Source organism: Schistocerca americana, chromosome 3 (assembly GCF_021461395.2).
Source record: "Schistocerca americana isolate TAMUIC-IGC-003095 chromosome 3, iqSchAmer2.1, whole genome shotgun sequence".
Classification (NCBI taxonomy): domain Eukaryota; kingdom Metazoa; phylum Arthropoda; class Insecta; order Orthoptera; family Acrididae; genus Schistocerca; species Schistocerca americana.
In genome coordinates, this window is record NC_060121.1 from 516,158,252 (window position 1) to 516,185,228 (window position 26,977).

Here is a 26,977-nt window from a genome sequence, read left to right on the forward strand (position 1 = left end):
TTGTGTTTGTCCCCTTGCGTCTCATTGGGATCTTGTAGACCATGCAGCAGGACGGAACAAAAACAGAGAAGTAAACCGGGAGTAACAGGCCGTATCATACCACACCCAATGGGCGTTTGTACAAGGGAACTTTTGTTATGCTTTTACGTGCCAAAATATTTAAGATCTTATAGACGCGACCTAATTAATTATCTCCAAAAAACTGTTAATTAGTATTTTACAGTGGTTCTTTTAGACGCTAACAAATGAATTATTTCTAAAAACTGGTAAACTGCATTTTTTCTAACAGCTGTATCTCTACTGGTCCGGAGCTTTTCCGTGTACCTTTGATACGTTGTCAGTTAATACCGAAAATTATTGAAAACAGTGGCTGGTCGAATATTAATGACAGCCTTCTATTTTCCATAATCCCTTCATATAAAAAATTCACCGTCGCACGTAACAGGCGAGTGGATATTGTTTTCCAAAGTAGTGTTACTAATGTTAATGCACAAATCTGACAATTTGGAAAGACATGCTACACGATTGTTCACGTAAGACCCCGTACTACCCGAAATATATCTTTCCGATCGCTGATTCCTTATCTCACTTTTCAGTGAAGGCTCCTCTTCTGCTTCTACACTGTGTTAAAGAAACATTCCATATTTTCAGAGGTGGTAGTATGGACCAAACCAAGAAAAAAAATGTCCAATAAAAATTGGCTCTAAAATGCATACCTTAAGAGCTATGAGCAGTTGTTCGTCTTCGCTACTGTGTAATACATATCTTTCGCTTCAAACTCTTTGCATTTACGAATACCTACAGAATGCAGTAAACAAACGAGAAAACATTCTCTTACAGTGAAACAGCAAAAGAGCTTCCATTGCTACCTGCTTGCTTTCATTTGCCAGACCATAACAGAAGTTATGTCTGCTACATCCCGTGTGGAAAATGGCCTTCCATTATGCTGGTAAGTGCAAAGCTGAAACAACAATGTAAAAGCATGTCACAAACTTACCAAAACACAAACTGGTTTTATTGGAACTTATGTACGCGCTGAACTCACCCGGAACCGTGATTAGTGTTTACAGTAACGACACCGACAGATGTTTATTACATGCTGTATCAGTGGCAATAATAATGTGTCCTTATTTCTTTATTGCATTCTGTAGGTCGTTCGTAATAGCAAAGATCTTGCAGTAGACGACACGTACAGTATTTCACAGCAATGAAGACGAACAGGTGCACATAGCTCATAAGGTACGCATTTTATAGCCCACGTTTATTGGACATTTTATTCTTGTACCAGTCCATGTTAATACCTCTCAAAATACGGAAGATTTTTTAAATACCCGGTATAATTTGATCCTAAACGTTTCGGACACTGTAAAAATTACACAGTACCTAGGAAGTAAGTGAGTGTGTAGTGTTCAAGAGACGATATCAAATGAACTGCACTGCCTTTTACCGAGCGAGGTGGCGCAGTGGTTAGCACACTGGACTCGCATTCGGGAGGACGACTGTTCAATCCCGTCTCCGGCCATCCTGATTTAGGTTTTCCGGGATTTCCCTAGATCGTTTCAGGCAAATGCCGGGATGGTTCCTTTGAAAGGGCACGGCCGATTTCCTTCCCAATCCTTCCCTAACCCGAGCTTGCGCTCCGTCTCTAATGACCTCGTTGTCGACGGGACGTTAAACACTAACCACCACCACCACTGCCTTTTTGAAGAATAAGAACAATGAGCGCAGGCAAAACGTTTTAAGTGCTAGTGCATGTGGAAATATGCTGTGCTTTGGGCTGCTTCGTGTGCCTCAAGATAACTTTTTCTTTTCTTAAAATACCAAAATGAAATCGTGTGTACATTACGCCAAGCACAGTGCCCATCTCTTCAGCACCGACGGAAAAATTCTCTAGTTTCAAATTATAGACAGGTAAAGGTGATCGTTTAAGGTCTCAGAAATCTGCTTTCCTTTGATACTTTCAGTTCTTTGAAAGAGGAAGAGTGGGAGTGGGGAGCGGCGAGAGAGAAGGGGAGTGAGAGAGGAACCGGTACATATTCCACAGATGAAACTTTGACAGAAGACGAGTTTGGTAAGAGAAGTTTTATTCGACTGGACCAGCTACGGCGCGGTTATGCTTGCATCCAAGCGCACATAAGCAACTCCACTCGTCATGTGTGCCGCATCAGACGTACTATGTCATTCGAAAGGCTGCCCCCGCTCTTGTTGATACTTTTGTTTTCAAGTAAATGAATACAAGGGGTGAGTCACATAAGAGCTGCAACTCTTCTTTTATTAACGGTTAAAGATATCGAAACGAGGTTTTCGGCAAATTATACTAGGGAAAGAGACACGCAATTCTGTTGCTATGGGGACGAGTTTAAACTACCTTTTATTAATTAATTGCATACTTTGCCTTTTACTGTTACTCCTCCCGGCCATCGTAACATGCGCATTTCTGTGGGATGGAGCTCCAGATCGTGAGTTTTCTTTGACAACATCGATGCGGATGGCAGTTGTTTCTTGAGAAATACAGATTACGGACATACGGTAAGGGATCAAAAATATCCGGATACCCTATGCAGTGCGGAATAGGTCGCGTCATGTCACGGGAGGTGGGGCCACCAGTGCAACACGAGTAATACTCGCAACTATTATATCAACCGAGCTATTGAAGCACATACGATTTCTTAAATTTCTTAAATTGAGCGATATACTTCTTTTAACGGCGTTCTGAAACTCTAATAAAGAGGGGTACAGCACAGTGACATAGCGCGGTGGCGTGATACGGTTCGGAAAAATATCAGAGATACTTGCTAAAGTTGGAGGCAAGGCAAGTGGGCCTCTTATGACAGGCTCTGTCGTTATATGCCGCAGGCAGATAGGCCTACGCTACTAAGATAAAACGTATTTCCTCTCTCGTGAAATCTTCTCGGGTTATCAGCCGAGTCTCGTCATAACCCAGGAAGATTTCGTCAACGAAGTTTACCGAGGAAGACCGCATTCCCGTTTATTTCCTCTTAGCCATCTTTATATATTATAGATACAAGGTCAGCTACGATTGATGTAAATGGAATTTAAAAATGCAGTCAAATGGAAAAGAGACAGATGGAAAAAATTATTATTTCAAACGTAATGGTCATATTGATTGGCGACTCCATAGAATGCTGTGTGCACAACGACCATATAATCAATAAAATTAGAAGGATTTTGATGATTTATTAATAGCATAATTGCTGTTAATAAATCATTATAATTACGGCCAATGCTGACCTTCCTTCTAATTTTAGTAACCGTCATAGCTATTAAAACTGAAAGATAAGACGGTTAATCCGCTCAAGGAAAAATGTATGCTGCTGCCTACGGAACCACGATTCTACCGAAGCGTGCACCTCATCGTCCCAGGCAAATCGACGGCCATTAACGTCTTCCTTCAGGACGCCAAAAATATCGAAATACTATGGAGAGACATCGAGACTGTATGGATGATGTGTTAGGGATTCCCAGCGAAACTTCTGCAAAGCTGTCGAAACAACCACGGTAACATGTGGTCGGGTATTATCGTGCAACAGTATAATACCGTCCGTCAACATTCATGGGCGTTTGGAGATGATGATGGCGCACTTCAATTCTTGCAGAGTCCACGCACCGTTGTAGCGCCGTGTTCCAGAAAGACAATGAGCAGCGGGCCCTTGGGCAGTCAAAGAGAAGGGTCATCATAACTTTCCCGGAGCTGGCGTGTCAGTTTTATGGCTATATCGTGAAGTTTCCTGGGAAACCCTTACATATCCTCTTTACGTTCCTGATCTCTCCCCATGCGACTTACATATTTTTGGAGCCCAAAAGAAAGACATTTGTGGCCATCGATTTGCTTTGGATGAAAAGGTGACGCCTGAGTACAATCACAAATATTTTCCATGAAGGCACTGACAGTCTCGGAATGAATGTATTAAAGACTACACTGCAATGCCTGTGTTATTCCGAATTATTATGCATTGTTCTTTCGGACATGCATGCATGTTCGAAGGAACAGGCACTGAGCGACTACAGCCGTTACAAACTACACGAAAACGTATTCGCAGTTCCAAATATGGACACCCAGCAGCTATATAAAGGAATTATGAAAATGATAATCTTTGCCGGACCGGGACTTGAACCCGGACATCGAGCTTATCGTGAGCGATCCCCTTAACTAATAGGCTATCCGAGCACGACTCAAGGCCTGATCCAAACTCTCATATGTCATCAACCATGTGTCTACAACCCGTACTCGTAAATTCATTATACACGGCAATCATGCTCGAATAGCCTAATGATACTGCGACCGCTCGCGATGAGTGGGAAATACAGATTCGAGTTCCGGTCTGGAACAGCTTTTCGCTGTCGTCATTCCATTATATACCTTATGGTTGTCCATAGTCGCAACTGCGAATACATTTTCGGGTATAAATGTATTAACAGTTAGGCCTGTGGCGATTTCTTTTGCAATAAAAAACAGTTTACTTACATTTTTCTATCTTTCTCGTTTTCATATGACTGCCCATTATACTAACTTATAGCTTACCAGAAGCGGCTTATATCACTATATTTCAAACGTGTGTACGTCCTTGTGTTTAGCTGAACAGTTTCCGTGGAAACAAGTAAACAGACGAAAGGCTCGACAAAACAGCAGAATTTAGCGTGAGAGCCGTACCTGAAGGTTTTTAGATCGCAACAATCAATTTCGGCCGCCTTGTCTTTCAATGTTAGCACATTTCTCGGATATCTTTACGAAAAGTTTCAACGCCAACATTACGAAGTCTTATATCACAGTCCTCAAGTTTTCAACAACTCCGAATGCTGTTAAAATTTTCCATTAAAGAAAACGTCCTTGCTTCAGTATCTTGCGCGATAGAAGAGCTAAGGGTATTACCCGTAGAACAAAACTACGTGCATTTCTGCCAGGTATCATTTTACGAAAGCCGCGTTTCGATATCTTGAACTGTTCATCAACAAATAAAAGGGTGCAAGTTGTTGGTGATCACCTAGTATCATGGGTTTGCGCAGAAATTTATCCGTGGAGGGGGGGGGGGGGGGGCAAAATATTCCAAAATTGCCATTTTTTTATATAAATGCGTTAGCCAGTTTCAAAACCTGTCATGCCATAAGAACAAAATTTTATAGAAGACACAAAAAACTATTATAGCGCAGAGAATTGATGAGTGTCACTCACTTCTAGAAGTGTGCAATGATTCTGTAATGAATAGAAACTCTGTGCTCCAGATTCTGTGGGATGGGGGTGGTAGGTGATCACCTCTTGTGGACGCCGGTGCCCAGTGTACTGAATAGTAACACACTGAATTATGCTTCTGTCGGAAAATTCACAGAGCTCCTACACTAGCTCGCCGCTTTCAACATGCTTTGGGGTCAACGCACTAACGACCGCTGTGCCCTGTGGCGGAATCGAAAGCCTTCCGTAATCTCACAGAGGACGACCGAAGGGTTATGTTGACAACAGTGTCTGGGATAGCGCCAAGATGGACGAATGTCGAAGGACCTTACTTGCATGTCACACTAATGCTGTTTGTCACTTAGGACAACAACAGAAACTGGACGATTAAGTAACTGTTATTCAGTAGCAGACTCATTTATTGTAAAGTAAGATGTAACTTTGTTTAAATTCCATTATTTATTTAAATTTTCTTGGCGGAATCTATCAAGAGAATACAAATTCGAAAGGCATTGTCGCATAGCGTAGCACCTTCATCACGGGCTGATTTCAGGTACGCTACTGTCAGTACAAAGTTGCAACGGAATGAAGGGTGAGTGTTGATGACATGAAGCTAGTATAACATTCTGAGCATTGTTTCCAACTTGCATATCCAAAATTAAACTATCTGCAACGAAAAGTTCTTCACAGTTTCTGTACGTCTAATAAGAGTTACTAAGTATCATTTACAAGTAGTTCCGTACAAGGGAGTTATCACGATGCTTAGCATTACTGGCAAAAACTGTTTCTAGCTGCGCACACTTACGCGTTTATTCTATTAGGTTAGTGCATAATTTTGTAGCGGTTTTGTTTTGCATTTTGGTATTCCGCTTGCTGTACGTTTATTTATCGATTGTCGTTTTTTATTTGTAGTTCACAGTTGCTATTTGAGTTTACATGTTGTCATTTTGCAGTGCCAAGTGTAGACAGCGGAACATTTCCGACATATTATTCCGTCTGAGTACAGCAGATGGGTGACAGCAACTGAGGCAGCCGGCCGTGGTGGTCTAGCGGTTCTAGGCGCTCAGTCCGGAACCGCGCGACTGCTATGGTCGCAGGTTCGAATCCTGCCTCGGGCATGGATGTGTGTGATGTCCTTAGGTTAGTTAGGTTTAAGTAGTTCTAAGTTCTAGGGGACTAATGACCTCAGAAGTTGAGTCCCATAGTGCTCAGAGCCATTTGAGCAACTGAGGCAGCCGGAAATTTTGCGCCGTGTGTGGGGATAATGCCATTGGTCAGAGCACGGCAAGAAAATGGATTTCTTGTTTTAAGGAGGATCGTTTTAACATTAGTGGCTCCCCACATTCAAGAAATCTTCGGGGTTTGATGAAGATCGTTTAAATGCATTAATCCACAATGTTCCACATCAGTTACTCGATAACTGGCAAATGAGACCATTCCACCATCGTGCGACATTTGCAATGGGGAAGGTTCAGAAATCGGGTGTATGAGTACTGCGTGCTCTAAGCCAAATTCACAAAACCAGCGTGTGTCCAAATGTGCATGTATGCTTGCTCATCGTCAGTTAGTTTGTGAACAGCATCGACCATTCCTATTCTGTATCGCTACAGTTGACTTGAAATGAACGAGTCCAAGCAAAGCAGGCAATCCCCGAGCAAACCCCTTTACGCGTCCATAAAAGATAATGTTATGCATTTACTTGAACAGTAATGGTGTGGTGTAATACGAATTCCTTCCCCGAGGTGTAACCTACACTGCTGACATTTATGAAGGCTGCGTGAAATGTTGCTACTCCCCGTAACGCCCTCCCCTCTCCCCCGCCCCTGCCGCCCCCCCCCCCCCCCCCCCCACACACACATTCTGCTAAACTGACAAACTGGGTTTGGAAGTCATTACGCTTCCACCTTATTCACCTGATCTTGCGCCCTCAGATTTTCATCTTTTCCGCTCTCTATCGCACAGCTTCAAGGAACTTCCTTTCCGGTTGAGAATGCACTCCAAACTTGGCTCGACGAGTTGTTTGCCTCAAAATAACGTGATTTCTACAGTTGCGGAATCGGAGAGTTACTTCAGCGTTGGCAGACTATTGTAAATAGTGAAGGAGAATATATTACTGTTGACTATAATCTCTGTTATGTGTATCTATTGTGTTTATTAAACTTACGGAAAAACGCGACGAACTTAGGCACCAACCTAATACAATAAGCAGTGACCTCTGACCGTGATAAATGTTCAGATATTGTTGGCCGACAAGAACTATTGTTGTTTAAACTAGCTCCGAGAAACGTGTGAGATACTCAGAATAGTGATGAATTTTACATACTCTGTGACACTGTATGTCAGTTTGTGGCATTTGAACTTCTCAGGATTTTGTATGAAGCTGTAGCTTTCTGCGTCATGATTGTGTTTGTAATTACATCTTTGGCTGTGACACAGTTAATTTCAAACTGTAGTAATACATTGGACGACTTGTCATATCATATTTAGTGTAAGACTTCATTCCAGAGTGGAACCAAGTGGTACATGATCAGTGATAACAGTACAGTACACCTTAAAAGCCTGTATGCCGACTTTAACTGTGTTTTGGCGTTTTTTTAAAAAAAAAGGATGTCACGCGATTATTTAGCAGACTACAGTCTCGTTCGTTATCGAAATTAACCAGCCAAATCGTCCACTAACGATATAGAAAAATAGATTTTTATTTAAGTGAAAACTAGTTTAGGGCTACCTGAATCTATTTTCACATCATTCAGACAGATAAAACAGTATTTTCCGAAATATAGTATAAACCACGTCAAGATTACACATATAGGTATAACAAAATCAAGTTTAACCATGAACAGTAACAGTTATATTTTTGTTCTGTCACTGCTCCCGGTTAAAATTGTTTTTGTTATACCTATATGAGTAATCTTGGCCAGCGCCCTTGCCAAGTGGTAACATCGTTCACCGTCTGATCGTAATTTGTTAGCAACACACCAGTAAATCCCCGAGTTTTTAAAGAAAGAAACTCTCTTGTGTACAGTGGCATCAAACTTCTGGTTATTTTACAAGTGAGCTAATGTCGGGCTTGGCTATCACTTGGATGGGCCACCGTCCGGTTCTGCCGAGTGCTGTTGGCAAGCGGGGTCCACTCAGCCCTTGTCAGACCAATTATGGAACTTTTTGACTGAGAAGTAGCGGTACCGGTCACGAAAACTGACAACGGCCGGGAGAGCGGTGTGGTGACCACATGCCCCTTCGTATTCGCATCCGGTATCGTCTACGGGCGGAAGATGAGGGCCTTCTAAAGGCCTTTTCGGACGGTGTTTCTTTTTTTGTATATGACATGGTTTCTATGCTACGTCGGAAAATGCTGATTTGTCTGTGTGGATGATTTGAAAACGGGCTGAGATGACCAATCATGAATTAAACAGAAAGTGAATCTTGGCTGTTTCTACATCGGACTCGTGAAGCCAAGTGGCTGTCCTGAAATAAATACGGCATGCCTGACGGAAAACAATTCTGGGCAGGCTTCTGTAAAAGGTTAGAATTACTCAACCTTCGCTAGTACAAGGGCTAGTCATAAAATCGTAATTATAACCATGTAAAACGAAATTATTTTTTTTTTTTTTTTGCTGGTATATTTTCATAAGCAGTGCAGGAACACACTGAAACTCGTTATCACAGTACTGTAGCACCGCAATAGTGGGTCCAAACCGTAACGTCGCAGCCTATCTCCACTTTGTCGTCCTGACACCCATCTACAACCTCGCCAGGAGATTTCGGTAGTATACTCTTGGTTCAAATGGCTCTGAGCACTATGGGACTCAACTGCTGAGGTCATTAGTCCCCTAGAACTTAGAACTAGTTAAACCTAACTAACCTAAGGACATCACAAACATTCATGCCCGAGGCAGGATTCGAACCTGCGACCGTAGCGGTCTTGCGGTTACAGACTGCAGCGCCTTTAACCGCACGGCCACTTCGGCCGGCTAGTATACTCTTGTTCTGGTTTGGCCCTTACGAGCATAATTGTTAGTGACACACCACTAAAGTCCCGATTTTTTAAAGAAACAGGCTCTTGTGTATACAATGGCTTCAAACGTCTGGTTACTTTACGAGTGAGTTAATGTGTTAAATAAATTCTAAGGAAAAAGAAAGTCACACCACGAAGAAATCATCAGAATTTGACGGAAATCGGTTGATATTATGTACACATACTGCCAAACAAATGATTACAATTTCAGAAAAATTGGGTGATTTAGTCCAGGAGGAAAGCTTCACAATCTGAGCAAGTCAATAACGTGTTGGTCCATGTCTGGCCCTTATGCAGGCACTTATTCGGTTTGGCATTGATTGATAAAGTTTGAATGTCCTCCTGAGGGATATCGTGCCAAATTCTGTCCAGTCGGCACGTTTGATCATCAGAGTCCAGGGAAGGTTTGAGGTTCCTGCCCACAATGCACCAAACGTTCTCAATTAGGGAGAGACCCGGCGACCTGGCTGACCAAGGTAGGTTTTGTCAAACACGAAGACAAGCAGAAGAAACACTCGACGTGTGTGGAAACACTCGACGTGTGTGGCTGGTAGGTTGATTTGGGGGAGGGGACCAAAAAGCGACGTCATCGGTCCCATCTGATTAGGGAAGGATGGGGAAAGAAGTCGGCCGTGCCCTTTCAAAGGAACCATCCCGGCATGTGCCTGAAGCGATTTAGGGAAAAGAAAACCTGAGGATGGTCGGACGTGTGCGGGCCAGCAAGGGCAACAAAACGGAGCGTTAGGATATCGTCGATGTACCAGTGTGCCGTAACAGTGCTGCGGGTGACAACTATAGGGGTCCTGCTATGAAAAGAAATGACACTCCAGATCATCATTCCTGGCTGTCGGGCTGTATGGCAGCCGACAGTCAGGCTGGTATCCCGCCGCTGTCCGGAGCGTATACGGACTCCAGATATGTCTTTGGCCTGGAATCGTATTGACTGGAGTAGAATTATCTTCAGTGATGATGCCCGCTTTGAACTGAGCAACGACAATCACCCCGGACAGCAGTGGAGTACCAACCAGACTGTCGCCCGTAATACTGGGGGTGAAGGAGTGATGAACTGGGGTGTCATTTCTTTCCATAGCTGTAATGCCCGACCGCACACGGCGAAAGTTTCTGCTGCTTGTCTTCGTGCTTGCCAAACTTTATCTTGGATAGCTAGGTCGCCGGATCTCTCCACAATCGATAACGTTTGGTGCATTATGGGTAGGGTCCTACAATCAGTGCGACATTTTGAGGTACTAAAGCGCCAATTGGACAGAATTTGGCACAACATCCCTTAGGAGGACACCCAACGAACCTATCAATCAGTGCCGAGCTGAATAACTGCTTGTATACGGGTCAGAGTGGGACCAGCGTGTTATTGACTTGCTCCATTTCTAAAGGTCTTTCTCTTGAACAAATCATACAATTTTTCAGAAATTTTAATCATCTGTTCTACTTTACATGTACATCACATTTACCTGTTTCCGTCCCATTCTGCTACTTCCTTCGTACAGTGCAGTTTCTTTCTTTCTTTCTTTCTTAGAGTGTATCTAATGTCAAGCATATAAGCGAGATAAAATTTAGAAAAGGTTTGAAATTACATCTAAAGTTTGTTGAAAGTCGCTCACTGTCAAATACTGTGTGATGTAATCTGGGTAATTTGCACGCAGTTAAGTTACACTGCCTCGCGACATGCACAAACTTTCTTACTGCAATACCTATCTTACTGTGTAGAACCTTAACATATGATTATACCTCTTACTGAGTAGATTATGATAGCATTTTAAATTCGGTCCGCAATTATATGGAGTATTGAAAAATCAAATCTGTCCGCCCCCCCCCCCTCTCCCAGAAGTTGTTAAATAAGCGTCCTGAAAATGGGACTGTGGACCATGAACCACGGACTGGGTTATTAGACCTTTTAAAGTGTGGCAGTTCCAGAGAACACTTACAAGGGAACCTCCCCATCGCACCCCCCTCAGATTTAGTTATAAGATGGCACAGTGGATAGGCCTTGAAAAACTGAACACAGATCAATCGAGAAAACAGGAAGAAGTTGTGTGGAACTATGAAAAAAATAAGCAAAATATACAAACTGAGTAGTCCATGTTGAAGATAGTCTCCATCAAGGAGCGTGTAAGTACAGGAGCACGGTGGTCCCGTGGTTAGCGTGAGAAGCTGCGGAATGAGAGGTCCTTGGTTCAAGTCTTCCAGCGAGCGAAAAGTTTAATTCTTTATTTTCAGACAATTATTATCTGTCTGTCATCACTTTTTTGAGAGTGATTATCACATCCACAAGAAAACCTAAATCGAGCAAGGTAGAAGAATCTTTTTGTCCCATTCGCCAAGTGTACAAGTTACGTGGGTCGACAACATATTCCTGTCATGTGACGCACATGCCGTCACCAGTGTCGTATAGAATATATCAGACGTGTTTTCCTGTGGGGGAATCGGTTGACCTATGACCTTGCGATCAAATGTTTTCGGTTCCCATTGGAGAGGCACGTCCTTTCGTCTACTAATCGCACGGTTTTGCGGTGCGGTCGCAAAACACAGACACTAAACTTATTACAGTGAACAGAGACGTCAATGAACGAACGGACAGATCATAACTGTGCGAAAATAAAGAAAGTACACTTTTCACTCGAAGGAAGACTTGAACCAAGGACCGCTCGTTCCGCAGTTGCTCACGCTAACCACGGGACCACGGCGCTCCTGATCCTACGCCGTCCTTGATGTTGCGTATCTTGCGCATGGACTACTCAGTTTGTATATTTTGCTTATTTTTTTCATAGTTCCACACAACTTCTTCCTGTTTTCTCGATTGATCTGTGTTCAGTTTTTCAAGGCCTATCCACTGTGCCAAGTTATAACTAAATCTGAGGGGGGTGCGATGAGGAGGTTCCCTTGTTAGCATCACTATACCCTATGGTTGTTGGATGTTCGCCTTTTTCGGCGGTGGTGAGTCCATACCTATCTGCTGCGTTCTTTGCTCCTTTGCCTCGGGCCACAGTGACACAGCCAGCACACGTCCATGACGATTAGGTGGGTAAGGACATCACCTGGATTGACCTGACAGCCTTGCAACGTATCTCTTGCTGCGATGACCGTAACCCTGTTCAAAATATCGTGTAAGACGATGAAAATTGATCCATGACCTGTATTAATTTTTTCTACCATCGTCTTGATTGAGATGCGCATGTCTTAGAGCATCAGGGTCTACATTTTTCTTTCGATTACTAGTTCTTCACACTGACATGCCCTGCCACTTCGTTTATGGTCATCCAGTCTTGTTTGACCACATTGGAAGGCCTGCGCCACAAAACTACTACGCCATTTTACTTTGTTGCCGTAGTCTTGCACCAACTCAGCATAGACGGTTGCAGCGTTGACCCCCTTTCAGTTGCAGAAAACGAATAACTGCATGATGCTCCACCTCGCAAACATGCTGCGTCATATTGTTTTGGCCGCTGTAGCGGCGTGCTACGGTGCTATGGCGCGAGGATACACTCAACGTGAGCACCATGTGTTGCTCGAGATACATCGAAACGAAGTACATAGTACATTTGCCGGCCGCTATGGCCGAGCGGTTCTAGGCGCTTCAGTTCGGAACCGCGCTGCTGCTACGGTCGCTGGTTCGAATCCTGCCTTGGGCATGGATGTGTGTGATGTCCTTAGGTTAGTTAGGTTTAAGTAGTTCTAAGAAGTAGGGGACTGATGACCTCAGATGTTAAGTCCCATAGTGCTCAGAGCCATTTGAACCATTTGAAGTACATTTCATTCCACACATGAATCCGCAGGCCCCTGTTTATTGAATTTACAGCTACAACAATTCGATTTCTTATATCTTGAAGAGTAGCAGCCATAGGTGGGACAGACACTGTCTTCTATATACCCCCACAGAAAAAATCGCAATGTCTGATATGTGGCGACCAGAGAGGCCAAAAACGAGAAACAAATTCTTGTTGTCCACCTCTTCCACTCCACCGTTGTGGGGTGGTGGTGTTAAGATAACACCACACCTCAAGGTGTCGATTCGTCCGAAAACATGAGTTGTTCATAAAGTGTCCTCTGCTATATCCTGGTGAATCGAAATGTAAAATTCGTACTTTCTGTTATGGTCGCCGGGACGCAATTGCTGCCGTAACCGCAACTTGCAATGGTTATATGCAGGCGTCGTTTCAGAACACGCCGCACTGTTGTCTGACGAAGTTTAAGTACCTTGCCTGCCTGTCTTGTGGACTTCCGAGGCCCCCGCGTTAACACATCTCGGGTACGCTCGACATTTTCATCAGACCTGCGTGACCGAACAGTGCTCTTTCCTTTGCATCTGCAACCAACTACCAAGAATTTTTTATGCCAGTCATAAATCTGCTTGTGCAAAGATGGTTTCTTGCTGAACCGATGGAGAAGCGCACATGATCTTGAGCAATGCATTGAGTTCGCGCATTCCAAGACGCAAGATCACTTCTCTTGTGATGTAGTCGCCACGTTGCTACAAAGAAACAACAGCGCAACTGTGTCAGAACTTTGAACCTTCCTCTATCCAGTGACATGCGCAATGTGTTTCTATCTTTTATAGTTTGCCTACAACAAACAATTGAAATCTTTCCTTTTTAATTACCCTCTATTTATGAGGCTTGCAGACACGTATCGGTAAAAAAAAGGTAACTTTATTGTTTCGAATTGATAACTGAAACTAGTGGATGAGCTGACAGCGCTCGTTGAAAGGCGGTGTTTTCAGAAAAAGGGCTGTGGAGGAAGGGTGAAAACTATACAGATGCTAGAAGTTCCTAAACTCAGTATTTTCAGATTATGAATTAATGGTCGACACGTTTTTTAAACATTGTTCACGCTATGTTTTGTGAAGCGTCGTTCGCTACTAAAATCCTCTTTCCTACATACAGTGCAAGAGCTGCTGGCCGCTGCTATGATCCCCTGCTCGCAAGACAGCGCAAGCAGTGGTAATCGTGAACTATGAGCGCATACGTTAGCGACTACGAAAATGTTTTTCCATCACAGTGCAGTGTCTACCTGTTGGACAATGGCACCGGTAATGCGATGTGGCGTTCAAGATCTTGCGATATCGGCCAACGACATCCGTCGTTCCTTGAATTGCTTGTGCCGCTCCTTGACTTTTGCAACGGACATAAGGTGCTATTCGTACACTTGTGCCGTTCTTTGATGAATCTCCGTTTCTCACACACTTTCCGTGCCAGAAAGCGTACTACATCCCTTTGACTCCATTTCACCGTTTTCAACATGACGGTGCAGTGGACTGCGACGCGTGCACGTGTTTGCTATTTCGTATTTGGGTGTGCGCCCATGTTCCTCCAGCGGCGAGGTATAGATACCACACCTTCTTCCGCAGCCAGTGGAATTACGATCCCTTCGGCAATTTTTATTTTACAGTCTCCGGCTCGTTTCTTTTTAAATGTTGGCTGCAGTTGTAATGGGATTGCACAACGTAACTTAGCGTGTAGTGTTACATCACATGAGTATTCCGGATGATGACTACACCAATCACAGTTAGTCGCATCGACGGCCTCCAGAAATTATGATGAGAGTCGTAAGTTTTCACTGTCTAGATAGTAAACGAAACAACAAAACGCGAATCCTCGGTTCGGTTTGGTTTTAGTTTGATACTGTCTCCTGACAGAACCAGAAAAAAAAGTTTCTGGATCGGACTGCTGCAGCTTTAGACCCCATAGAACAGGCTGTGTGATGGTGGAGCATCAGACAGCGACCTAGACCCACAGTGAAGCCGCTGTTTGCTAAAAGCTCCACGGCCGGAAGCGCGCACTCCGTATGTCGAGTGGTGGCCGGGTAACCAGGCAGGTCAGCTAGAGCCGCATTCCACGCTCTCACTCAATGAAGCGGGCGCGCGCGTGCGCAGAACCAGCCGCGCAGCTCCGCGGCACTCAGCTTGCCCAAGGTGAAACAACGTGTCCGCACTCAGCTTGCCTTATCGCTCTCTGTTTGTGGCCGCCCAACCGGTTTAACGGCGCTGCACTTTTCCTTTCGGTTCTGCGAAGTGTCGCGTTGCACCTCACGTGGCGAGCCACTATATATAATCTACTGGCTAGCAAACAAAAAGCGCGCAACTCTGCGGAATTACCGTTGTGGTCTTCAGTCTGAAGACTGGTTTGATTCAGCTACGCACGGTAGTCTATCCCGTGCAAACCTCTTCATCTCTGCACAATTACTGCGACTTACATCCATTTCAGCATGCTTACTGTAACTAAACCTTCGTCTCCCCTTAACACATTCACCCTCCACACTTCCCTCCATTACCAAATTGACGATTCCTTTCTACCTCACCATGTGCTCGGTTTCGTTTCTTTTTTTTTTTCAAGCTGTGCCATAAATTTCTTTTTTTTTTTCCTCCTAAATTCGGTTTAGCAGCCCTTCATTTGCTATCCGATCTACCAATCCAATTTTCAGCATTCTTCTGTAGAACTACATTTCAAAAAGTTCTACTCCCTCCATGCATCAACTGTATATCGTCCACCTTTCATTTTCTGTACAAGACTACGTGAAAGACAAATACGGTACCTTCAGAAAAAGACTTCCGAACACTTCAATTTATTTTATGCCATATTATATTTATATTTTTCATAAACACTGCTGTTTCTATTGCTACTCTGCACTTCATATCCTCTCCGCTTTGGTTATCGAAAGTTACGAGGGCTTGTTGAAAAGCAAGCCTCCGAATTTTTAATGTGAAAACTCTTAAAGCTTCTTAAGTACAACAAACGTTATTAACATTCTACATCTTTATTCTTCACGTCTACATACTTGCAGTCCTCTGCCGTTATACGGCTCCGAATTGTAAAATGTACCATGGCGGTGTGTACCGTATCTTTGTCTGTACGTGAGAAATAGAGTGATATAATCGAGATTCGAAATCGAAGAGTTCGTCCAGATATGGAGCACCTTCTACTTCCGCATGAGAATGCCAGACCACACACGAGCGCTGCGAAATCTGCAATAATCCGACGGACGCCTTGGAATCACGGTTACTGATCATCCTCCGTACAGTTCGGACTTGCTCCCTTCCGACATTCCTCTGTTTCCGAAACTTACAGAACACTTTCGAAGACTTCACTTTGATAGTGATGAAGCGGTGTCAGCAAAGGTGAGGTTCCTCCGTCAAAGTCAAACTTTCTACAGTGGTGGTAGCAACAAAGTGGTCTCTCGTTATGAGTAATTGTTCATCGCCAGGGTGGTGGTGTTGAGGAATAAACATGAAGACATGAAGAACAAAGCCGAAGAACGTTAGTAATGTTTCTTTTATTTATAAAGCTTTATTTAAAAAACTTTTGAGCACGCCCCCTTATTTTGCTGCCTATGTAATAAAATTCACCTATACTTTCAGTGTCCCCGTTCCCAATCTTATCTTGTCAGCATCACCTCATGTAATTCGACTACATTCCTTGTTTTACTGCTGTTGACGTCCATCTTATAGCAACTTTTCAAGAAAATATCCATTCCTTACAACTAATCTTGGCTGTCCTTTACCGCCTGTGTCAGAATTACAGTGTCCATGACAGACCTTAAAGGTTTTATTTACTCTCCCTGACCATAATTTCCTTTCGAAATATCTCCTGAGTTTCCTTCACAACTACCTGTACTGCTTGCTCAATGGGAACTGCATTCTTGCGCTATCTTTCATGCCTACTAAATCTTAATCCGACACTTGCTCAGCTTCCCCGTGGTATCTTGGACTTCCGCAATTGCTGAATTCCACGGTGGCATTGACATATACAGTTCACAAGTCACCTTAAGGCGCGTGGCACAAGGGTACTTCTGAAACCGCTATAATCTGCCCCACTTCCTCTTCCATTCACGACTGGAAATCTTAAATATGTGACGTTAGATTCTCAATCAGCCACTAGTAATGGTACACTAAAAAATACCTGCCGTAATTCAGAAACACGCTTGAAGTAAGTGTCGAAGATCTGGTCCCGATAGTTGGCCCCTTCCTACGAGTTGATCTACCAGCACTGCCCTTTAACTTCTTCCACGATCTCTCGTCCATAGACGTCAGCAAGTTGGGAAGCAAGGGGGCAGGGGGTTTGGGTACAATCTTATTATTCATTTCAGAATACTGACACATTTCTAAGTATGATCGTCTATGATTCTACAAAGTAACAGATTTACCAATACCAAGCGCGAAGGGAAATACTGGAGATTTTATAGTCGCCTCACCGGTTCATATGATTGAGTCGTTGTTCACCAATATTGGTGCAGTTTCCTTGATGCAGGGGTGTTTCGGCGCTGCCCTGATCTTTTAACTTGCAAGATTCTATGATTTTGCTAACTGTAAAAGAAATCTCAACAGCAGTTGGAAATAATTAAGACAAAGAAAGTGGTTTTTTTTACTCATGCGATGCGCATATTCGTAAGTGATTGGTTCAAATGGCTCTGAGCACTATGGGACTTGACTGCTGAGGTCATTAGTCCCCTAGAACTTAGAACTAGTTAAACCTAACTAACCTAAGGACATCACAAACATCCATGCCCGAGGCAGGATTCGAACCTGCGACCGTAGCGGTCTTGCGGTTCCAGACTGCAGCGCCTTTAACCGCACGGCCACTTCGGCCGGCTTCGTAAGTGATGATTGAGACAATGTACAGCACTCACATCCAATGATTTTGTAAAGCTAATTGTTAATGTATAATCAGTTTATTGAGTGTGTTCATTGTGAGTATTATTACTTTTCACAGAGTCAAAACACCAGTTTTAAAGTTAGTGCCATACTGTTACTTACCCCAATTCAATACCAGTTCCCAGGTCCATGTTATTTTTGGTTAACTATTTTTCTCAAGGAGTTATTGTCACAGTCATATTCGATTTAATAAACATGTATGCTAAGCAACAGCCTTGCACAATAGCTCTTTGCTAACTAGGCCTATAGCCAGCCGGTTCAGTCCGGAGCCGCGCTGCTGCTACGGTCGCAGATTCGAATCCTGCCTCGGGCATGGATGTGTGTGATTTCCTTAGGTTAGTTAGGTTTAAGTAGTTCTAAGTTCTAGGGGACTGATGACCTCAGATGTTAAGTCCCATAGTGCTCGGAGCCATTTGATTTTGCTAACTACACAATTTAAAGTACTAACAGAGAGCAGTGCGCAGAGCGTTACCATTGCGCAGATAAAGGTAAATTTTATTGTTTCAGGAATAACATTCTTTAACCACAGGGACCATTATTTTCAAACTGATCAAGTCAATAGTGTTGTATCCGATTGAGTTTTTGTGTTACGTAAACTCAGGCAGTTTTGGTTTCGATAAAAGTTATTGGCAGTTTACATTCTCGCAGCTAAATTAAATTTACATTCTCGCAGTCATCAAAGTCCAGTGAAGGGCAAATCGACAATGTAAAATACACGTTCACATGCCATCCCCAAACAGTTGTGATGCAGACTACGGTCAGTTATGTAGCTTCAATCATATTTCAAACGTACATGTTTCAAGCCCTTATCGAATTGTAGATAAGAACTGGTCAGACATCCAACGCACAGTCCGGTGTGAATTGACACGACACTCAACTCTCTCATACTTCAAGAACGGCACAGAATGATGGCTGCAGCTCACCTGTCCGACATCCATCCCCAAAACCCGCAAGGACAACCACTCCTCATGTAGCACATCTTAATCTCCTAAGTGTTTTACCTTTTATCCGTAGATGAACTATACAAATGACGGGTTGCAAAGGCTAAATTCTGTCTTATACGGCGCAGAAGTGTGCCCCGAAAAAAATGGTCAACTAATTATGTAGGTCTGCTCTTCTCTGCTTCATCTGATGAACCACATCCAATAATCGAAAGATAAAATCCATTTTCTGTGTTATAAAAGAGAAAAAAAGCGTGAAATGTCAAGGTCAAAAACATATTTGCCCTAGGCACCTTATCGACCTCTACAGTGTGCAACATGCAGTCATACTCGTAATGTTGCGAATATGGCAATCCAGTTGTCATGGCCACACAATAAAATGTTAAATTAGGGAGACATGGAGAGTCTTGGTACAGTCTACGGCTGTTATGTCAATTTTACAGGACAATTTAAATATAATTTTTGGAGGTTCCGAAACTTTTCCTCTAACGGAAAACATTGATAATCCTGGAACTTTCGTAGAACACTTAGTTTATTTTGAAGGTTACGAAAATTTTTAAAAAATTAGAAAATTTTTTTTATTCAATGATTACTTCAATTTTAAACCATAATTAATAACACAGAAGTCATAACAAAGTTTTTTAAAATAATTAGTATCGTCAAAACGTTGAAATAAAATGTAATTAACAGTTTTTCGCGAAGCACTTATTCACGTTGCGCGGAACATGTCGCTGCATAGGTTGGGGACCCTGGCCTAGTAGAAACAGCTCAAAAACTTAGCGTCCGAAACACACTTGCTCAAGCTTTAATTATATCAGTCGACAGTAAAAAAAAAAAAAAAAAAAAAAAAAAAAAAAAAAAAAAAAAAAAAAAAAAAAAAAAAAAAAAAAAAAACAGAAAGCATGAACATACTGCAATAAATAAATTTACATGACTTACACTTTGCAAGCAAATAGTTGAACGACGTTTTCACTATTTTCTGAATCTCTACATTGATCAACAGGTATTTTTTATCGGTTAGATTTGCTGACATCGAACAAGACTCTCAGTTCTGAGTTTTTTAAATATAGATTTTCAATTTTCATTGTCCATTGTCGATCAGATGTTATTGGTACCATATAAGAATAAAGATAACTTTTGCGACTATTTTCTAGCTTTATTTCCTGACTCGTTGGATATGCTGAGTTTAACCATATACAGGGTGATTCAGAATCGTTGCGACAAACTTCGGGAGGTTGTAAAGGGTGTATTGAAGAATAAAAACAAACACTCAATAACCTTTTAATTATCATAAAAACTGTAACAATAAAGTCAAGAATGATGAGATGTTTCCAAACGCCGCGTAATGGATGGGGGTGCTTTATTCGCAACTACCGGTTTCACATCACAGATGCATCTTCAGGTATATCTGCCAGGAATACTAATCAGTGTGCGAAATTTTATGAAATTGTAGAAATAAAGAATCTTAGATAGTGTAGGTATTCAACAAAAAGCAATGAGAAATACTCACGATGGTTATGTTTACATAATGTACAGTTTATCGACATTTACAGAGTGCTAGCATTCGGGAGATTATTCACGTTAAGAGTGAAACCACATAGGTAGGTCGTCATAATAAAATAGTACTGAGTACGCCCAAAACATAATTTTCAAAAAAGTACAAAGCATTACTGCTAAATGAGCCAGGCCGTAGCCCCATAGGACATATTGTAGGATTTGGTAGACACCAGCTGTATATAACCGATGCAAGTGAAACTTAAGACCTTGTATGATGTGCGTACATCCGCCATACTGCTAACAGGCCGATGTGGTGATAGCAGCCTGTGGAGGCCACGGTGCCGAAAAGCAAAATAAACATCTGAACAGCTGCAAGGAGGTAATCATTACTAGAAAACACATCCAAAGGCTGGGAACCGCATTAGACATCTTTAAAAAATACGTCGTTTATTGTAAATATAAAATGCGATGCTCTGTTGCCTCGGTGGATGACGGTTTCGGACAAGTATTTCTATCCGCAGTTTATTTTTCTCCTGGAACCCCTTAAAATCTCCATTGTTTTTCGGTATGCACGCAGCTGCTATCTCCTCCTTCTCCACCGACGATCTTGGCAATCAATCGCGACCACTGAATAACAAACAACATTGTTAGACCTTCCCCTTACAGTCCTTCAGCGTTCAAAGTCACTTTTGCTGCCGAAGGGGTGACCTCGGGACAGGCGCCGGCACCTGCAACTTGGATGCTCTGTAGCGTCGTTGGGTGACTTTTCCGGATACGGGTTCCTACCCACAATTTGTTCCTCAAAATATTCTCTACAAGCCTTCGAAATTTGTCGCAACACTTCTAGGACACCCTGTGTATAGATGCAATTTAGGATCATTAACACAAAAAAAGATGGCACAAAATGAGCTTACCTATAGTGTATCAAAATATTCTAACTTCAAAAAAATACTGAGTGTACACCTGTAACTTCTTTGATATTTGGAACTCGACATGTCTTCGATCTCACCATATTATCCATGGCGACAATGGCAATTTTAGAAACCTGCCCCCTCTTGGGTAAATTTCTTTGGATGCCTATGCTCCTTCTAGTCGTAGTAATGCCTCATCCGTCTCGGCGACTTTTTTTATGTAAACAGACTTCTTGTAAACTTGCAGTGGATAAATTTAAGTCGACTCCAAAAACAATACGGAAAAACGAGTTGATGAGTAATGTCGAAGGGCGAAGAGATCGCCTCGTACAGTGAAAACTACGCTAGATAGTAATATGAATGTGGCTTGACCATATTTTTTTGCCCAACTCGGGGAACATTTTTGAAATTACTTATCCAGTTGCCGGCCGAGGTGGCCGAGCGGTTCTAGGCGCTACAGTCTGGAACCGCGCGACCGCTACGGTCGCAGGTTCGAATCCTGCCTCGGGCAAGGATGTGTGTGATGTTCTTAGGTTAGTTAGGTTTAAGTAGTTCTAAGTTCTAGGGGACTGATGACCTTAGAAGTGAAGTCCCATAGTGCTCAGAGCCATTTGAACCATTTTTGAACATATCCAGTAGTATTTTCCACTAGATATAACAATAATTGCTTCGATTTTGATTCTGTCAGATAAAAATTTTGGGTCATATAACTTAACGCAGTTTAGATGTTCAGGCAGATGTATTGAAACCGAGTTCATGTGAAGCAGTGTGGTACGAAAATGTAGCCTCTTTAGCACAGGGTTGTCATATCTAGCTGGGACCTAGTCTGTGTAGTCGGAGACGGCGATGTAGAAATGAAGTAAGAAATTTGTTTAATATAATTAGTAATTAGCACAAATTGAAACGTTATGATTTGCTTGAAATATTGCAGCATCATTAGTGGGTTCATGATTTTCTTGCAAGTGTGTTGGTGCACATTTCACACCTTCAAGTTTGCGTAGGTAATTGTGGAGGACACAAACGGTTTTGATAACATCATACACTCTGTCAGGATTATTGCAACGTATTGGGCCATTTAAAATTTGGAACTACTCTGAAGCCATTCCAAATGCACATTCAGTCGTTTTCCTTCCTCTGCTTTAGCGGTAATTGAAAATTATTTTCACATTATCGAGACACTTTTTAGAGAATGGTGTCATTAAGTAGCGTGATAAGGGGAACGCTTCATCTGCTACAAAATAATAGAGAAATGAGTTATTCTCATCGCACATTTATCTCGATGGGGATGGAATACCAAGGCCTGCATGTGTTATCCAGTGCGATTGCTGATGCGCGAAATATTCCACCGTCGCTGTTTCTTCCAGCATAACCGATCTCGATTTAAGTAAATAATCTATCAGTGTCGCAGCAGCCCATTAGCACGACAGAGTGGTATGATTTGTAACTGAAGCGAGTTGAACTGCTGTTCGCCAATGTTTCTCTTCGGATATGCTTGCCATCCTGTGCTTCACTACAGTTCGGAAGATTCTATAAATGACAAAAACGTTCGGCAGTCTTCTTAAATTCCTCTCTTTTTCGAACTAGCATATACATTTTTTTGAGAACATCCCAAAATATTTTTGTGCTTTCCGCTACTACGCATCCAACGGTGGTCTCTTCTCGTGCAAAGTACAATGAAAGTGACAACAAATGTGCAGCCAGTAGCCAAGTACCTGTAAGTAAAACACTATATATAACTTTAGTTTATTAATTTATTTCGCAATTCTCTACATTTTATTACCTATTTGGGTCTGAAGAGGTAGGCCTTTTTTGTTTCAGTGCCTGGATACAAAGAGAAATGAAGGAATTTACGGTCTTTGTTTGGAACCTCAAACCTTCCCAAATGGCAGTGGGGCAAAGGCAAAGGGGCCTTATTATTTGATGCGAGCAATGCAGTTTGTATTAACATTTGTGAAATCCTTAACCTCTGCTGCCACTGGAAATTTACCAGATATCCCCATGTCGAAGAAAATGTACTTTATGCCGCAAACAGTAAAGAAATCTCTTCTCAGCATATCCATTATTCATCGCCATCATGCTCGTCAACACCAACACCTCCCGCAGAAGCACAGTTACCACCCTTACCAAACACCGCGACTAATGAAATGAATGAGGGCAGCCAATATAAACACTATCAAGTTGACAGAAATTGCCGTATGGCATCTGATTCTCGTCTACAAGCAAAAAAGCGTATAAAACGACGTTCTAGAGCTGATGAAATTGGCAAGTGTTTCATCGAGTTTATTAAAGCCAAGAAGGCCGAAATTGACTCGCAGCAGTCTGATCCCAACAACCGGAGGAGAGAATATACGAAACTATTTCTTCTTAGCCTGTTGTCTGAGCTGAGCTGGATGAAATGAATGAGCAACAAATAAAAATATTCAGGCGTAGAGTATTACAGCTAATCGACGAAATCATGAACCAGGCAACTACTCCACCACTGTTGTCCCAATTGCTGTTACGCAGTCTTTGGGATCCCAATCCGTCAATGTCTACTGAATCAGGCGAAGATACAGAGAACAGTAACCAAGACAATAGTGCTGCCAGTCAGTTCTGCGGTAGTTCGCCAAGTAGTTGGTCAACAATCAAAGGAAGATTCTACTGACGGCGCAGCTTAAAAGTTAGTTAAGAAAATGACTTAGGAAACACAGTAATCATTACGTACTTTCAATGAAATATTATTTGTATATAAAATAAATCAGAACTCTTTCCTCAAAGTGATTAATATCTGTTCTTCTACATTGACCCATTCCCTCATTTCCGTATTTCGCTGTGTTATGGCGGGAGAAATGAGTTATACGAGATCATTGTAGCAATATTTACTAATTCTATAAAAAGCAATGAATTTCAAATCTGTTTTTGCAGCTCCTTTGCTACTACAAACCGCCTGCAGTTTATGTTTCTGTGAATGTATGGATGGACCTAGAATTTCCTTCTTTTTTTTCCATTCGTAAGTAATAATAATAGAGGACCACATCTTCCAGTGTGCTCGAATTTGTTCTCGACATGTCCTGTGTAATCAAAAGATCCTCAGGTTCAACAAACAGTACTACTTCTCCTCCATACTCGCAAACGACAGCTGCAATTTCTTATACCAGAGTTGTGCCGTGTGCGAAACTGCGTTCCAAGCCAGTCTGCAACCAGACATCGCCGACCCGTTGCGTTGCTTTTCAGTCGCTGCGTGTGCGGACATCGTTAAGGCCGGTATTACACTATCAAATTTCTTTGTCCAATATCTTTGTCAAAGATTTTTGATAGTGTAATAGGGATCTTTGACAAATGTCGTCCAATATTTGATCAAATCTAGGCCGAGGCCGTATATTTGATCAAAGAAATCGCTTGTCTTCTGTTCACTGCAATGCGATATGTTACCACGCGGAGCGCTAGCATCGCTGCAGCGTTCTGTCGTCTGTAGTGTTTTTATAACCATTGCCGGTAAATACAATTGGTGTGTGCCGACATCTACAGAATTAATAGAGATGTCTGAAGCTAATGAGGTGCTTTACAACGTGAGGCACCCTGAATACAAAAATAGATTAAGAAGATTGGAGACCTAACCTGACCTAACCTAACCTAACATAACCCTCTCCTGTAGCAAGGAATCGGAGTGTTATAGTGAGCCTGTCTTCTGAAGATGTAGCAGTTATTAAGTGAAAATTGTGCTTTGTGATATGAGGATACACTTCATTGAACACATACAGAAATGTATGCTCATCCATTCTTAAGTAATTGATGTACGACTTGACGTCTTCCACTGTAAGCTCACGTAACAAGTTTTGTTGAATGCTTTTATCGTGTCGTCGTAAAACCCACGGCTTCACCCAGATTAGATTAGTTTTTTGTTCCATAGATCCGTGCTGAGGAGATCCTCGTGGATGTGGAACATGTCGATTTTTTTTAAGCTGAAATAAAAATACTAATAGTATGAATAAATACAATACATCATTTATTTCTATTAAAAATTTCGCCAATGGAGTAGAAGGAGTTGGCCAGTAGTAAGTCTTTCAGGCTCCTTTTAAACTGATCTTTATTTCTAACTAAATTTTTTATGTTTCCTGGCAAATTATTGAAGATGACTGTTCCCGAGTAGTGGACCCCTTTTTGAACTAAAGTAAGTGCTTTTAAGTCCTTGTGCAGATCATTTTTGTTCTTGGTATTGTATGTATGAACTGAGTTGTTTGTTGGAAAAAGAGATATATTATTTACGACAAATTTTATTAAGAAGTAAATATACTGAGAGGCAGTAGTTAGTACACCCAGTTCTTTGAAGAGGTTTCTGCAGGAGGTCCGTGAATTTACTCCACAAATAATACGTATTACACGCTTTTGGACCTTGAAAACTTTTGTTTGACTTCAAGATTTACCCCAAAATATTATCCCATATGACATTATGGAATGAAAGTACGCAAGCTTTTTCATTTTTATGTTGCCTATGTCTTCTAACACTCGAATTGCAAATACAGATTTGTTGAGGCGTTTCTGCAGTTCTGTGGTGTGCTCCTCCCAACTGAATTTATTATCAAGTTGTAATCACAGGACTTTTAAGACTGTCAACCTCGTATGTATGGTTCCATTTCCCCCCCCCCCCCCCTTCTTTTCCGCATGTGCACACAATGCAATTGGAGTACGTAGAACTGCTGCGGTTAATAACAAGTTGTTGTCAGCCATCTTGAACTTTGACGAAAAATTTGATGACAGTGTAATACCCCTTGTAGCGCTACGTCAAAGATCTTTGTCAAATATATTGGATGGAATATTGGATCACATCTTTGATCAAATCTTTGACAAAGTAATTTGATAGTGTAATACCGGCCTAAGTGACAAGTTACGGCGAAACCGGTATCTATACCTCCCAGAGACCTCAGTGCTTGCTCTAAGTTCGGCTGAGAAAGACACAGCCGTAAGAAAATGTTTGAAAATGCGATATCGAATTATAGGTTTAAAAATCATAAAAAAACTCATCAATCATAAAATTCTCAAACCACAGACCTTCTTGCAATGCCAGACAGCACTATAACCACGACAGTCCGGGCTTAATCCCGGGCGTATGGTTAGCCTAAAATATTACGTACGAAAGTTACTATGTTTTCACTATTAAGGAGAATATTTTGCCACTACATGCTACAAACAGTTTGGCGAAACTCGCTTGTTAAGTAGACGTTGCTGCAGCTTTGGGGGAGATATTTAAGTTTCCAGATGCTACCTGATAACTAATGCTGATCTGGCAGAAGAGTTCATTAGTTTTATCATTGTCTAAATCTGAATTTGAGTATTATTAAGTGTCACGACAACAAGATCTGTAGCTTGTTCCCTCGTAGAAACAGGACTTTCACCACATAAGTTCTATTTTTCTGTACCTGCTTAGAAATTAGTAACTGCTACGAACTGTTCAAGCATGGATTTAAAGACAACTCAATAAACCACTCAAATCTTACTAGAAGTATTCAAAACGCAAGTTTTGATGCCGAAGGAAATGAAGAATATAAGCAATTTCTGAAGCCAAGCGCTTGCAACTAATGCCGTGTAAAATGTGTTTTTTTTACAGCATATAATGAAGCTACTTCTTTCTAGCGGAACGTCAAAACAGCGATTGTACACAGATCCTTCATCTCAAAACAGTGGTGACTTCCGCCGTGTAGCGGAATGGAGTATTTCTCGAGCAATCTAGTTCAATACGTTGCAGATTTACTTTCTTCTAACCAAAGAGAACAGAAAAAGAAA

General features: G+C 42.0%; 1 protein-coding gene across 1 annotated transcript in view; it reads right to left on the minus strand.

Moving 5' to 3' along the window:
- LOC124606688 (N-acetyl-D-glucosamine kinase) overlaps positions 1–26,977 on the minus strand; it is a 190,470-nt gene that overhangs the window by 99,799 nt on the left and 63,694 nt on the right. The window lies entirely within an intron of this gene.